Source organism: Pleurodeles waltl, chromosome 12, assembly GCF_031143425.1.
Source record: "Pleurodeles waltl isolate 20211129_DDA chromosome 12, aPleWal1.hap1.20221129, whole genome shotgun sequence".
In the NCBI taxonomy this organism is placed as follows: domain Eukaryota; kingdom Metazoa; phylum Chordata; class Amphibia; order Caudata; family Salamandridae; genus Pleurodeles; species Pleurodeles waltl.
This window is the reverse complement of record NC_090451.1, coordinates 668,942,101-668,955,794: the sequence shown is the minus strand read 5'-3', so window position 1 is coordinate 668,955,794 and position 13,694 is coordinate 668,942,101. Positions and strand designations below refer to the sequence as shown.

Sequence of the window (13,694 nt, the reverse complement as noted above, 5' to 3'; positions counted from 1 at the left end):
GGCAGTGTTCTCTCGGATTTTGGTCAGGTATCTATTGTGGGCCTCGCCCATGCATTTTTGGACTGTTGGTGCACGGACATTGTTTTGTACATATCTGCACTACTTCTTGTATTGTATATATAATTATGATAGATTTCGAGATGAATTCAGTATATTTTTATAGGACATGTATATTGGCACATTACAATGTTTGCCCGCAATTCGCTTTGTCTTTGTATTCTTCCGGGGGGATTGTGGGTTGTTCATGTGATATTTTTGACTGCATTGGTGTGTATGTTGTGATATGCGAGGGTGGAGGTGGGGGTGTTTAGTGGGTGTCCCCCTAACTTTTGCCTCCCCGTGTCGTAGATGCAGTACTCACCGGTATGTTCTGCGCCTACGTCGCTGTTGTTTGTAGAGGAGCAGAAAGACAAGGGCAGGTAGGATTTGGAGTTCCGGCTCCATGGAGTCGTCGTTCCTCGTGGAGCGTGTTCAGGTGAGCGTTTTCCCATAGCAATAGCTGTTTCCGCCGTGTTTTTTATCCATGGAGAATCCGCCCCGGAAAAAGTGGCGGATAGGCCTGTTGTGATAGGGTGGGCGGTACATTGTCTTCCGCCTGTCTGTTGGCGGTGACCGCCACGCTGTTTGTCTGTACCGCCGTGGCGGACGAAGTGCTAAAGTGGCTGTCTTTGTTGGCAGTTACCGCTAGGGTCATTATTCCGTTTTTTTGTCCGCCAGCCTGTTTGCGGTCTTACCGCAGCTTTAACACCGTCAACCAGGGTTGTAATGACCAACATAGTGTTGGCTGCACAGTGATGTCCTAAAGGTATATCCTAACCTGTTGAAATTAGATTCAGGAAGTTTATGGCAAGTTCATAAAAATGTTCTTATTTTCCAAAGATAGCAATATCACTCTGCATGCGTCCATACCCAGAAAATGTGACAAAGCAGAGAGAAATAGCCAGTGCCTGTTTTTCTCTTAGCCTATTCTCTTTTCAACAATTTACCTCATGTATCATGCTGTGTGAAGTTATTAGTGAATGTGGTGAGGGCTAGAAGACTACATCACTTCTGAAGCATACAGAGTACAAAGTTAGTGCTAACATTCCCCTACTCCATAAAAATCTGACACCACTTAACACTCTCAGCTTTAAGCTAAAATGTCGAGGGGTGAACCTGAAAGAGCTCCAGCTTTAAAGGAGTGCTAAAGTGTTTCCAGAGGAGTAGTATGGTAACATTTTTCCGTCTTGAGGACTTATTCTGGGACAAACTGATGATTCACTTAAATGACAGGCAGAATAAAAAGAGACATTCAGTATTTAAAAGGGATGAGTTTCAAGTGGCCCCAAGACACCTAGCCTTGAACTTTTTGAAAGTGGCCAGCTGCCTTTGATCAGTGAAAAATACATTAAATTTGAGGGAAGCCTTAAGCCTAATGATAATTCAAAGTCAGAAACAACTTTATTCAGTGTAGATAGACCATAAAAGTGTCAAAACAATAAATACATACAGATTAATTCAAACTACTGATACACAAGGTGAGATGTATGTTGGTGAAACCATCATAATATGCCAAACAAATTACCTGCATTAAAAAAGAAAAATCAACTTGCTAAAGTGGAAAAGCATATCTGTTTTATGTTTTAAAGAAATGTACTTATGGATCATCACATTTATGTTTATAATTGCAGACTGTTTACACTGAAATCTTTTTCTATAGCTCTGATAAAAGTATCACCAATTCCCAGTCTATATTTCAATGCTGGTCTGAAAATATGTAAGAAACAACACAAGGTGAAGTTTACTTTTGTAGTAAATAGTGTTGTCCTAGGTTCTACTTGGATCTAAATAAGGTTACTGCGTATTACTATTCTTGGGAAACATGAATTTAATAAAGGCCTGTATTCTGCAACTTCCGGGATGTACATATTATAACCAGGGTCAGTGGCTGAAGATGATACAAATTCAGAAGCAACAGTGGTTGAAATGAAGGAAACATAATAGAGGTTGACAGCCTTCAAGCAGGCATGAACAGCTTTGTTAAAGAGGGGGAAGCTGCCTGCAGGGGGAAGGGTCACAGCTACTCCTCGGAACAATTTGCACTATGCTTTCTTTGATTAGAGGTCACAGAAAAAACATGTGGGTTTAAGTTTGCATAAAAAATTATGCAAACTGTGTAATTATATTGAGAACTGTGCCCCAAGGAATATGAATTAACGATCCCCTGGGTCAAATTAGGGATCAGTGCATCTAATGGTTGGATGAAATTATAAAGGTAAAGACATTTTCGAGGTGCATCCAGGGCACAACCACCTTCAAGCCCATTTTTACAAAATCCATCTATATTTTATGGGGGAAATTGTAGGCCAGATCTTTTAAGTCTGGCCAGAGTAGCAGGGCAAAACAATCATCAGGTCAAGCTTTACTGGCTAGATTTCAAAGAAATATCACCCAAGCTACCCTCAACATTACAAAGGAGGTTGGATTACCCAGATTCATCAAGATCAGAAAAAGGGGAAATAGCGGTCATAGAAGGAATGAGGCGTTACTTGTGTTACGGTTAAGGGAAGACCTGGCTAGGTCCAAACTGTGGTAGCATGGTTTGCAAAATAACAACGGACTGGGATGCAGCCCGAGAAATTACTAGTGACAGAGATTAATTCAAGCATTCCATCCATCACTTTTTTGTATAGTTTAATGCACTGCCAAGCACTTCAAGTGTCATGGTGCATACCAATTGCAGATCAAATGTTATGGTACCAGTGAAATAACAGCACTATGCTCACAAGAACCCCAGTTAAGGACTGGCTGACATAAATCGATCAGTGATATTATTTTTGGAAGAGTAATACATAGCTGGATGGTGCAAAACGTCATGTGCTGAGTTCGAGCAGAGCTACTGAATGGATGCCCACTAACCCACCTTCAAAGAAGGTGGACAGTTCTAGTATCCCTCTTTAGACAAAAGCATTGATATGCATGCCAGAGATGTGTTCCAAAAGCTGCACCAATGATCCCAAAGAATCTTAAGATGATCTGCAGATCCAATATAAGATCTACACCTGGAACTTCCTGTGTACATGTTTCAACCATGTGAAGTTGATTCTACAGTTACTGTGCTGGGTGCAGTCTGTCACAAACATAAATGCCCTCCTACCAGATCCCACTGCAATAGACTAAAGGTTGAAAAAAGTGGGTTCTGGACATAGACTGGTTACATATCCTGCCCAAAGGTATGCAATTGGCTCTCTGTGCAAGAGACTACGTGGAGGGCTTTGACAAGGACCAGATCCACACCATAATGATGCTGCTGAAGGCATTTAAAAGCAGCAGCTGTAGGCCTGGGGACAACTCACTGCTCGCGGCCTGATTGCCTAACTTAAAACATAGTCTGCTTAAGCAGGAATCTAATGTGTCATTATAAAGCACCCAGAAAATTCACTGAACAAACCTTGAAAAAAGAAGAGTTGTGCGAATTACTAAGTAGTTACTGTATCTCACACAGAGAAATGCCCCATCAATACTTCAAACAGAATGGTTATTATTGTAACAGCACAAAAACAAAAAACACTGAAATGCTATACTGAAGGTAAGCAACACAACAATGACCCTCCAGAATGCACTTCTCAAAACCTCGCATCTGAGAGAAACTATGGACAAGGTTAAACAGCTCGTCACATCACCACTTGGGGAAGGAGTGTGGAGCATAGATACAGGCCCTGTAACCAAATAGGGGAAGTCTAGTAGGGATCGAAGCGCTAGGCTGCACACTTAACGGTGGACAAGCCACTAGTGAAAGCTCAAACCAGATGCCGGACTCTAGTCCAACTTTAGGTCCTTTTGGAATTTCAACCCCCCCCCCCCCCAAAAAAAGAAGAAAAAAAAGGGGAGCAGTGCCTTTATGTGATTTATGCCAACCCTTTCCTCCCTCAGGAGCACTGCCCAACAATACAGAGGAAGGATATCAGCCGCTATCAAATATAAAACTTGAATACTCTACCTTCCGTTAAATTTGTCTTTTTTTCTCTAGGAAATTGGTTTCAGTGCTTAATTTGTAAATAGAAACGTGCCGGTGTCCAAAGCCCTCCACTTAAATACGCGGCTGCTGCAATAAAATGTGCGAACAGGGAATACTGAGACAGCATAATCCTGAAGCGATTTCGGACCAATTCAATCGAATTAATGCCACTCCCTACCCCTTCAGCTCACTCTTGCAGCTTTCTTCTATTGTGAAGCTTTTTCGTTTTTTTCTTCCTCCTTCCTTCCCATATGTCTCTTTCGCGTACAGCAAATGTTTGAAGCCGAATAAGCGCCGGCCCTCAAAAATAAGTGCCGGTACACAGCACCGGAAAGAACAAGCACAAATTAAGCACTGGGTTGGTTTCAACTTGGTGTAATATCTAATTATCACATTCAACAGTGTACTAACGTAGCTCCTCACAGAATACCAAAGCAAACTCGCCCTTAGGCAACTGATAATCTAACATAACATTTTAGGACAAGAAAATTGAAAATTTCTTAAGATAAAAATTGAATACTTTGCTTTCCTAATTGACTTGCATTGAAGAGAGGGCAAATCCGGGCGGGAGGAGAGAGAACTAAAATAAAGCCATTTCTGGCTTCAAAACCCTTGAGTCTCCCGAATACACCTGGTCTGCTGGCATGTACGGATGAATTCGGGGTGAAATACCTACTGAACGTAACTCGCCTTTCAGTCTGTTGACCGACTCCCTTACTAATCAACTGGAAATGTAAAACTGCGTCACGGCGGCCTTCTCACACGATCTCCGCTCGAACCTACCGCTCTCTCCCAATGTGCACCGCGGCACTGCCATCCGCGTGCCGCCTAATGCACGCTTAGTTGTCGCGTGCCGCCAGAGTCCTCACTGTCACCTGTGGTAAAGCAAGCAAGCCCACCTTGGCACTCACTTCAACGCGAGGACCGTGACGTGACGCGCCGACGGACGCGGGGGCGGCGCGTGTGACGTGAAGTCACGATGACGACGTGCTAGGCTCCATTGAGTACGGTGAGTGTGAGGGAGGTGTTTGTTTGTCCGCGCGAGCCTACCGCCCACGGGACAAGCTCGCACTGTTTTCCGCACTCTCGTCTTCGCGTGGACAGGACTGGGTTCCACCAGGATCCCAACTACTGCTCTGCAGCGGACCGGCGAGCCGCCTCAGCGCTAACTGCGCGATGGTGTGTCCGCACAGGAATGTTTACATCTAGAGGTCTTCTAACTTGTCAGTTAAAATGAGTCTACTGGTGTAGTCTTCTCAGACAACTTTCGGTTCTTTGGCAGGAACAGTGCTCTAATGCCCTTGGCCCATAACCTGGACTCAAGTTGTGTGATTCTCGGGGAATGGTTTTGTTTCACTGAGTCGCTTTTTTCCCTTCATTGTCATCTATGAGGGCTCCTTGAAATAAGTGAGCCAAGCATGTCTGCTGTACGAAAAGACCTCCTTTTGTTTTATAAATTAAACTTTTACTGTGTGTTTAATGAGAATCTAGTCACTTATGGTGTATACATGATCCCTGACTTGTCTTTACGTCACATAATAGCACTGTCTGCAGGGCTGAGGTGGGAATGTTTCTCAGGTCATGTTTAAAAACTCTAACCTTTAATATTTTATGAAAGCAAGACATGGTAACGCAATGTCATTTACAGACAGCACAGTTCCCATTGAGATGGCTGCAAACGTTCTCACTGACATGCAATTTTACTGATAAAACTGTATATGCTATATGTAGCATACGAATGATAATGTGTGAAAGTTACATTGCAACTAATATTTATCATTTGCACACCACTGTGTAAATTGTGCTGATTTGTTGTGGTCAGATTAAAATCGTTGTTTCCATCACACTTCAGAATTACAAAAAAGTGCTTTCCTGACTGCTGAAGTATTTTAAAGTATTTGGACACTGTGTATGCAGTGTTTTTAAATGTAGTGTTAGAAAAAAAAAGAATGTGCCCAAGCATGATTGCCAGACACTTCACTTCACAGAATCCTCTAACTTTGCAGTCCGAGAAAGAAAACTAAATATCAATCGACAGGATAAAATAAGGAAGATTTTGTAAGAAGAAACAAACTGGCATTTAACCTCCATTTTTTGTAAATGCAACAAAAAAGGAAAGATATAAAGACAGTTTTCTTGTTCATTCAGTTTGTGAATGAACAAAACACCTTATCTTTGCCAGCTTGAGCTCTACAGCCAAAATGAGAACGGTCCAGTAGACCCTAAAAATAACTTGCTCTGACCGCATCTAATCACAGTAAGGAGTGGGCAAGTAGATTTTTCGAGACCTTTAGTGTATTTTGAGAGCAGTTTGGAACAAGTGGGTAGCAAAGTGAGGACAACAATCATAATTTCTGGCCTAGCTGGCCCTTTCTAAACAGACTTGCTTGAGGAATGTAGTTCTTAATTGGGTGAGTAAAATCCAGAAGCATCTGCTACTGTTTTACTTGCTCTGCCAGTTGAGGGAGGTAGTTATATGGAATTGGGAATGAGCATAGAGACTCAATAGGGTCCAAAGAAACACAAGAGATTTGAACAGTAGAGAGACTTAAAAAGTTTAAAGGTAATGCAGAGAATGCCTCCCTCAGTGCAAAGGACTGGTGGAGTGGAACCTAGGACCACATGATGTTGCTTTCAGTGTAATCTTGTTCCATGTATGAGTGATTCTTGTTAAGGTATACACATTTTTATTATGGCCTCTTGTAGTTTTTCTCTTTATGTTTAGTATGTTGCATGATACATGAAAGGAATATAAACAAGTACAAGACATTCAGATAATTATGACTTTGATCAGAAAATCAAAATCTGTCCAGTACATATTAACCACTTAACTGCTGAGTCATTATGCTCACAATCCCCATCATGCAGAGCGTGATGGGGATGGTGTCTAATTATTTTTATTTACTTTTTAAGTGCTGTGCTAGACATGTGCTTTTGTTTCTTAATGGCATCAACAAGAGGTTTGTTGTGCTAATCTCACTTTCTTCACAACTTGCAGAAACAGGCAAAGCTGCTAAAAACATTCTACCATTTTTATAATTTTTTTAAAGTTTTGGCAATTTTTCCTTGAATTTTGGTGTTTTTCTACCAGTTTGCAGTGGAAACATGGAAGCTATACATTTCCGAAAAGTATAATTTATAAGTGAACATGTTTTTGTGTATTGCTCATGGTGTTCCAAAATGAATTAATCACTTGAATCAAGAAGCAATGAAAGTGAGTAAAAAGTAGAAAATTGTTTTAATTTGTAATTTTTCACCTGCTTGTCAAATATACAAAAGTGAAATTCTGCTACATCCGTCAGATACTGATGTTCTCAGAGATATATATATAGTGTTTGGTTGTTTGAAAGCATACAGTTTACTGAGCTGCAGCTTATGATTTTTTTATTGTGTGCCAGCCATGCATCAATTCATATGTTGAAAGTAATTAATTTAAAAAGTAGTGCTGAGGACACCTATACATTTTTAAAACATCCCCTTAATAATTAGTGTAGAATCAGAGGTTAGTTGTACAACTCCGAATTTTGGGGTTACCCAAAATATCATGTAATTCAAAGCACTTTTTGAAAAATGTGTCCTTTATGCACATTAGCTCATATTTCGAAAAATAGAAACTAATTTTGTTGACTAATGCCAAAACAAATTCTGAGTTCCCTTATTTGCTCCAATAAATACAATACCAGACTTGTAGGGATGGGCTTATCCCCACATCAGCAAACTCCAAAACACAGGTTGCATGTCTGGCACCCAGGGATCCCTATCAATCCCAAACAATAAAAACTAGACCTCTGGTCGGGGAGTGGGGGAGGAGTTTCAGAGTCCAGGGTGCTGTGACATGCATGATTCTTAGTATTACTCAGACTACATTAGAAACGTCAAACTTTGACTAAAATTATAGCCTTTCTTCTTATTTCTTGGAGGGAAAGTTCCAGAATTTGTGGGTATCAACTGCATTCGTAGCACCTAGTGTTCCCTCACTTCTACTATAACAATTGTACCTGCCTGAGTGGCTGTACCTCTGGAGCGATACAACAGCATCAGATCAAAATTGTCACTGTAAGGAAATGGCTCCCAGTTGCATTTACTCCCCACTTTTTGCCTGATCCTGATGCTGACTTGATTGAGAAGTGTGCTGGGACCCTGCTAACCAGGCCCCAGCACCAGTGTTATTTCACCTAAAATGTACCATTGTTTCCACAATTGGCACACCCCTGGCACACAGATAAGTCCCATGCAAAAGGTACCAGTGGTACCAAGGGCCCTGTGACCAGGGAAGGTCTCTTAAGGGCTGCAGCATGTGTTGTGCCACCCTTAAGGACCCCTCACCTAACACATGCACACTGCCATTGCAGATTGTGTGTGTTGGGGAGAAAAGGCAAAGTCGAAATGGCATCCCCCTCAGGGTGCCATGCACACAAAATACTGCCTATGGCATAGGTAAGTCACCCCTCTAGCAGGCCTTACAGCCCTAAGGCAGGGTGCACTATACCACAGGTGAGGGCATAGCTGCATGAGCAATATGCCCCTACAGTGTCTAAGTCTATTCTTAGACATTGTAAGTACAGAGTGGCCATATTAAGTATATGGTCTGGGAGTTTGTCAAAAATGAACTCCACAGCTTCAGAATGGCTACACTGAATACTGGGAAGTTTGGTATCAAACGTCTCCGAATAATAAACCCACACTGATGCCAGTGTTGGATTTATTAAAAAATGCACACAGAGGGCATCTCTAAGATGCCCCCTGTATTTTACCCAATCCTTCAGTGCAGGACTGACTGGTCTGTGCCAGCCTGCTGCTGAGAGACGAGTTTCTGACCCCCTGCAGTGAGAGCCTTTGTGCTCTCTGAGGCCAGAAACAAAGCCTGCATTGGGTGGAGATGCTTAACACCTCCCCCCTGCAGGAACTGTAACACCTAGCAGTGAGCCTCAAAGGTTCAAGCTTCGTGTTATAATGCCCCAGGGCACTCCAGCTAGTGGAGATGCCCGCCCCCAGGACACAGCCCCCACTTTTGGCGGCAAGTCCAGGGGAGATAATGAGAAAAACAAGGAGGAGTCACCCACCAGTCAGGACAGCCCCTAAGGTGTCCTGAGCTGAGGTGACCCCTGCCTTCAGAAATCCTCCATCTTGATTTTGGAGGATTCCCCCAATAGGAATAGGGATGTGCCCCCCCCCCCTCAGGGAGGAGGCACAAGGAGGGTGTAGCCACCCTCAAGGACAGTAGCCATTGGCTACTGCCCTCCCAGACCTAAACACACCCCTAAATTCAGTATTTAGGGACTCCCCAGATCCCAGGAAATCAGATTCCTGCAACCTTAACCAGAAGAAGGACTGCTGACCTAAAGCCCTGCAGTGAAGACGGAGACAACAACTGCTTCGGCCCCAGCCCTACCGGCCTATCTCCCATCTTCGAAAAAACCTGCAACAGCGACGCATCCAACAGGGACCAGCCACCTTTGAAGCCTCAGAGTACTGCCCTGCAACCAAGGACCAAGAAACTCCTGTGAACAGCGGCCCTGTTCAACAATCTGCAACTTTCTTGCAACAAAGAAACAACTCTAAGGACTTCACGTTTCCTGCCGGAAGCGTGAGACTTTCCACTCTGCACCCGACGCCCCCAGCTCGACCTGCAGAAAACCAACATTACAGGGAGGACTCCCCAGCGACTGCGAGCCCGTGAGTAGCCAGAGACGACCCCCCTGAGCCCCCACAGCGACGCCTGCAGAGGAAATCCAGAGACTCCCCCTGACCGCGACTGCCTGTAACAAGGGACCCGACGCCTGGAACCAACACTGCACCCGCAGCCCCCAGGACCTGAAGGAACCGAACTCCAGTGCAGGAGTGACCCCTGGGTGACCCTCTGCCTAGCCCAGGTAGTGGCTACCCCGAGGAGCCCCCCTGTGCCTGCCTGCATCGTTGAAGAGACCACCGGGTCTCCCCATTGCTTTCAATACAAAACCCGACCCCTGTTTGCACTCTGCACCCGGCCGCCCCTGTGCCGCTGAGGGTGTACTTTCTGAGCCTGCTTGTGTCCCCCCCTGGTCTGCCCCTGAGGACGCGGGTACTTACCTGCTGGCAGACTGGAACCAGGGCACCCCTGTTCTCCATTGAAGCCTATGTGTTTTGGGCACCTCTTTGACCTCTGCACCTGACCGGCCTTGAGCTGCTGGTGTGGTAACTTTGGGGTTGCCTTGAACCCCCAACGGTGGGCTACCTTGGACCCAACTTTGAACCCTGTAAGTTTTTTATTTACCTTTGAACTTAACATTTACTTACCGCCCCCAGGAACTGTGATTTTTGCATTGTCCACTTTTAAAATAGCTTATTGCCATTTTTGTAAAAACTGTACATGATATTGTGATTATTCAAAGTTCCTAGAATACCTGAGTGAAATACCTTTCATTTGAAGTATTACTTGTAAATCTTGAACCTGTGGTTCTTAAAATAAACTAAGAAAATATATTTTTCTATATAAAAACCTATTGGCCTGGAGTAAGTCTTTGAGTGTGTGTTCCTCATTTATTGCCTGTGTGTGTACAACAAATGCTTGACACTACCCTCTGATAAGCCTACTGCTCGACCACACTACCACAAAATAGAGCATTAGAATTATCTACTTTTGCCACTATCTTACCTCTAAGGGGAACCCTTGAACTCTGTGCACACTATTTCTTACTTTGAAATAGTATATACAGAGCCAACTTCCTACAGTCACCATATGAAGTCAATGTACTATGTGGTCACTGGTTTGGTCCGTTATTGCATCAGGCACTAGGCCATCCACACACATATTCGGTAAGGTTTTCATCTGGAGAAGTGTGGGAACACAGAGTCGTAGGCGGGGATCAGTCGTACTGATCCCCCTCAAATTCTCGGGTTGTACGTACAACCAATGGCACTCTTCTGTATCATGTAACCTTCTTTTGTAGAGGATCAGACTCGTCAACCATTATGTTCTTGCCTCAAGTATGATTCTCTGCACACTTGCAGAGTAGTGTTACTTGACAGGCCTAACTTTGAACAGTCTGTCATGATTGGATGGTCCTATGACAATTCTACAGAATTGTCATTGAAATGCAGCATACGCTGCAGGAAAAAGAAAATCTTGGCTCATGACAGATTGGAAGCTCGGGTTTGCTGAAACTGTACAAGCATGACAGTAGAATTGTACTGATAGTTTGCACAATATTCCTGTAAACAGTTTAGGGTCACAGTAGTTATTTTCATCTCACAAATTGAAGTAGTCACACCTGTGCAGTGGAATGAGGATCTAAGTGCCCCCTGCAAAACTGTACTGCATGTACCAAAAACATCTGCAGAATTTCTACAAGGAATGAAGCCCTAAAAGAAGTTGGAAGTAGTCACTGGGCAAATAAATTGCAATATTGAACTTAGATCCAGCATCTCCAATGAAGAAGGAATTAGTGGTGGCTAGATTCCAAGGGGTCTACTCAGTGAGCACCCTTCCTTTTTACGCTGCTATTGTTTCTCACAACTGCATGGGTTACATGTTCAAAGGGATAGCACAATTGTCTTGCTGTGCTTCATGCTTTTCATAATCGCTAGAAGAGGATCATCAGGTAAAACTCCACCAGCTGAAAAATCACTTGAAGATTCTGAGCAACAACCATCATCTCCCTCAGGCGCAGTCTTCGAGCTTTCCTCCTTCATTTGAATTAAGGAGTGGTAGTAGTCATCCAATGAGATCACGTTTGTTTACTATCTAAAAAAATGTACGAGTAGAAAATGCTAATGCACTGATAATATTGTGAGTGTAATATGAGCAGAATATGAGAATGCAATGAAGTGAGGATGGGGTACGAAAGTAATAGTGACAATCAAAACACTGGAAGCAATTAATTTATGAGATCAAAAATGACTCCAGTGTAACAGTTCCAGGGAATTGCAAAAAACAACCAACAATACAAAAAAGACTTCATTGTGCAACACGCACGCAGGTAGGTAAACTGAAATATAATTATCAATACTCCATTTCCTTTCTCTGAGAGTAGCAAAACTAGGTGCATTTTAATGGTGGCAGTTCTGCTTGTCTTAGCTAATCTTACGATGGAGCCAGGGCTTAATAGCAGTGGTACACTGGCTGTGCATCAGGTTACCACACATCACAGAATGTAGATGGCCATGGTGTGGAATTCCAGGCCACAGGACTAGTATTCCCAGTGTTACAAGTCACACCTCCAGTACAGGATGGAGCACCGCTTGTCGCTGGACCTAACAGCATTGCTAATGTTAACAGTGCTGCAGTTCACTGTTACACTCCAGAATCCAACTGTGTGTGGTATTAATGCCCATCTGCATTACTCATGCTCACAGTGCTAGAAGTTGCAGCAGCACTGTAAAATGCATAGAAAGTAGTGTTTCTGGATCAAATCTGTTTATTGTTTTCAAGTTATTAACATAGCAAGTACAACTCTTCACAATAAGGGAATCACAATGCAGCGGTACTAGTCTGGAAGTATTGGGGCGGCCCATAGCAATCATCTCCTGCCTAGGCATGTCCGAGAGGGCCTCCTCCTCGCCTCCTCCCTGCACTCCCATACCTAAGAGGGTCACCCACCATCATGTGCTGCACTGTGAAGCAAACTCCACGCATAGTAATATACAACATAGAAAAGATTAGTAAAACACCAACATTGTTTCCCTGAAAAGGCCCGACATCCACCAGTCTCTTGAGTCCTCCACCCTACCCCCCGCACGTTCCCGGTTCTCCCAAGAATCTCTCCAGACATACTCCCAGAAGCTCAGGTCAAACCCAGCACTCTCATGTAGGCTGGGCATGTCAACTCAGTGAACTCAGTGGATAAGATCTGCAAGAATGGTTGCCACAAGCCCTTGAAATCACCCCCCTGCTGCTGTGAGGCCAGAGTAAGCTTCTCCATAGCCAGAATAAACCACAGCTTATGAAGCCACGATATATATGTCGGTATCCTGTCTGTACCCCAGATCGCTAATATCAGCTGCAACGCCGCATTGAGGGCCAGGGCCATCTGCCGCCCTTTTAATGATCTCAGGGGAAAGGTGAGCGGATTGGGCAATCCCAACAGGGTATACAATGGGAATCTGGGGATCTGAGTACTGAACGCTGCATCAATAGCATCTATAACACTCTCCCAGTATCTATGGAGCTTGGGGCAATGCCAGAGTAGATGCACACCCCTGCCCCCACACCTCCTCCAGCAGAGGCTAGACTTAGTGGGATCCCAAGAGTGTATCCTTGCTGGGGTGAAGTACCAACAGGAGGCCCCCTTATATGGTGTCTCTGTGCCTGCCGTATTGTAAGCCGTATGGTGTGTCCTATAAAAGATACTATCACAATCTTCGTCAGACAGCTCCCTTTCCAACTCCCTCTCCCATCGCAACTGGCCCTTAGACTTAGGCGGGCGGCCCTCCCCCTGCAGTGTTCTGTAAAGCTCCGAGATCACACGTTTATCATCCTTCTTCACTAGGAGCCATTTCTCAAACGGCGTTAGCAGCCTATCTATTAATGCTCTATTAGCTGGCAACAGGGCCCAATGCCGTATTTGATAGTACATCATCCTGTCTGCCTCTGTTAAGCCATATGTCTCCCTCATCTGGTCAAAGGAGATCACTCCTTGCTCACCAAAGAGACTCCCCACCCTTTTACAGCCCCCTTCATACCATCGGCGCAACGCTTCCAGTTGTAGCCCCGGTTCAA

The 13,694-nt window shown here is 44.0% G+C and overlaps 1 protein-coding gene across 3 annotated transcripts in view; it reads right to left on the bottom strand.

The window, feature by feature from the left end:
- HORMAD1 (HORMA domain containing 1) overlaps positions 1-4,923 on the bottom strand; it is a 326,846-nt gene extending 321,923 nt beyond the window's left edge. For all 3 annotated transcript variants that reach the window (XM_069216936.1, XM_069216938.1, XM_069216937.1), the window contains exon 1: positions 4,781-4,923. The gene's annotated coding sequence lies outside the window, so the exon portion shown is untranslated. The remainder of the gene's footprint in view (positions 1-4,780) is intronic.
- Positions 4,924-13,694: the final 8,771 nt, after the last annotated feature.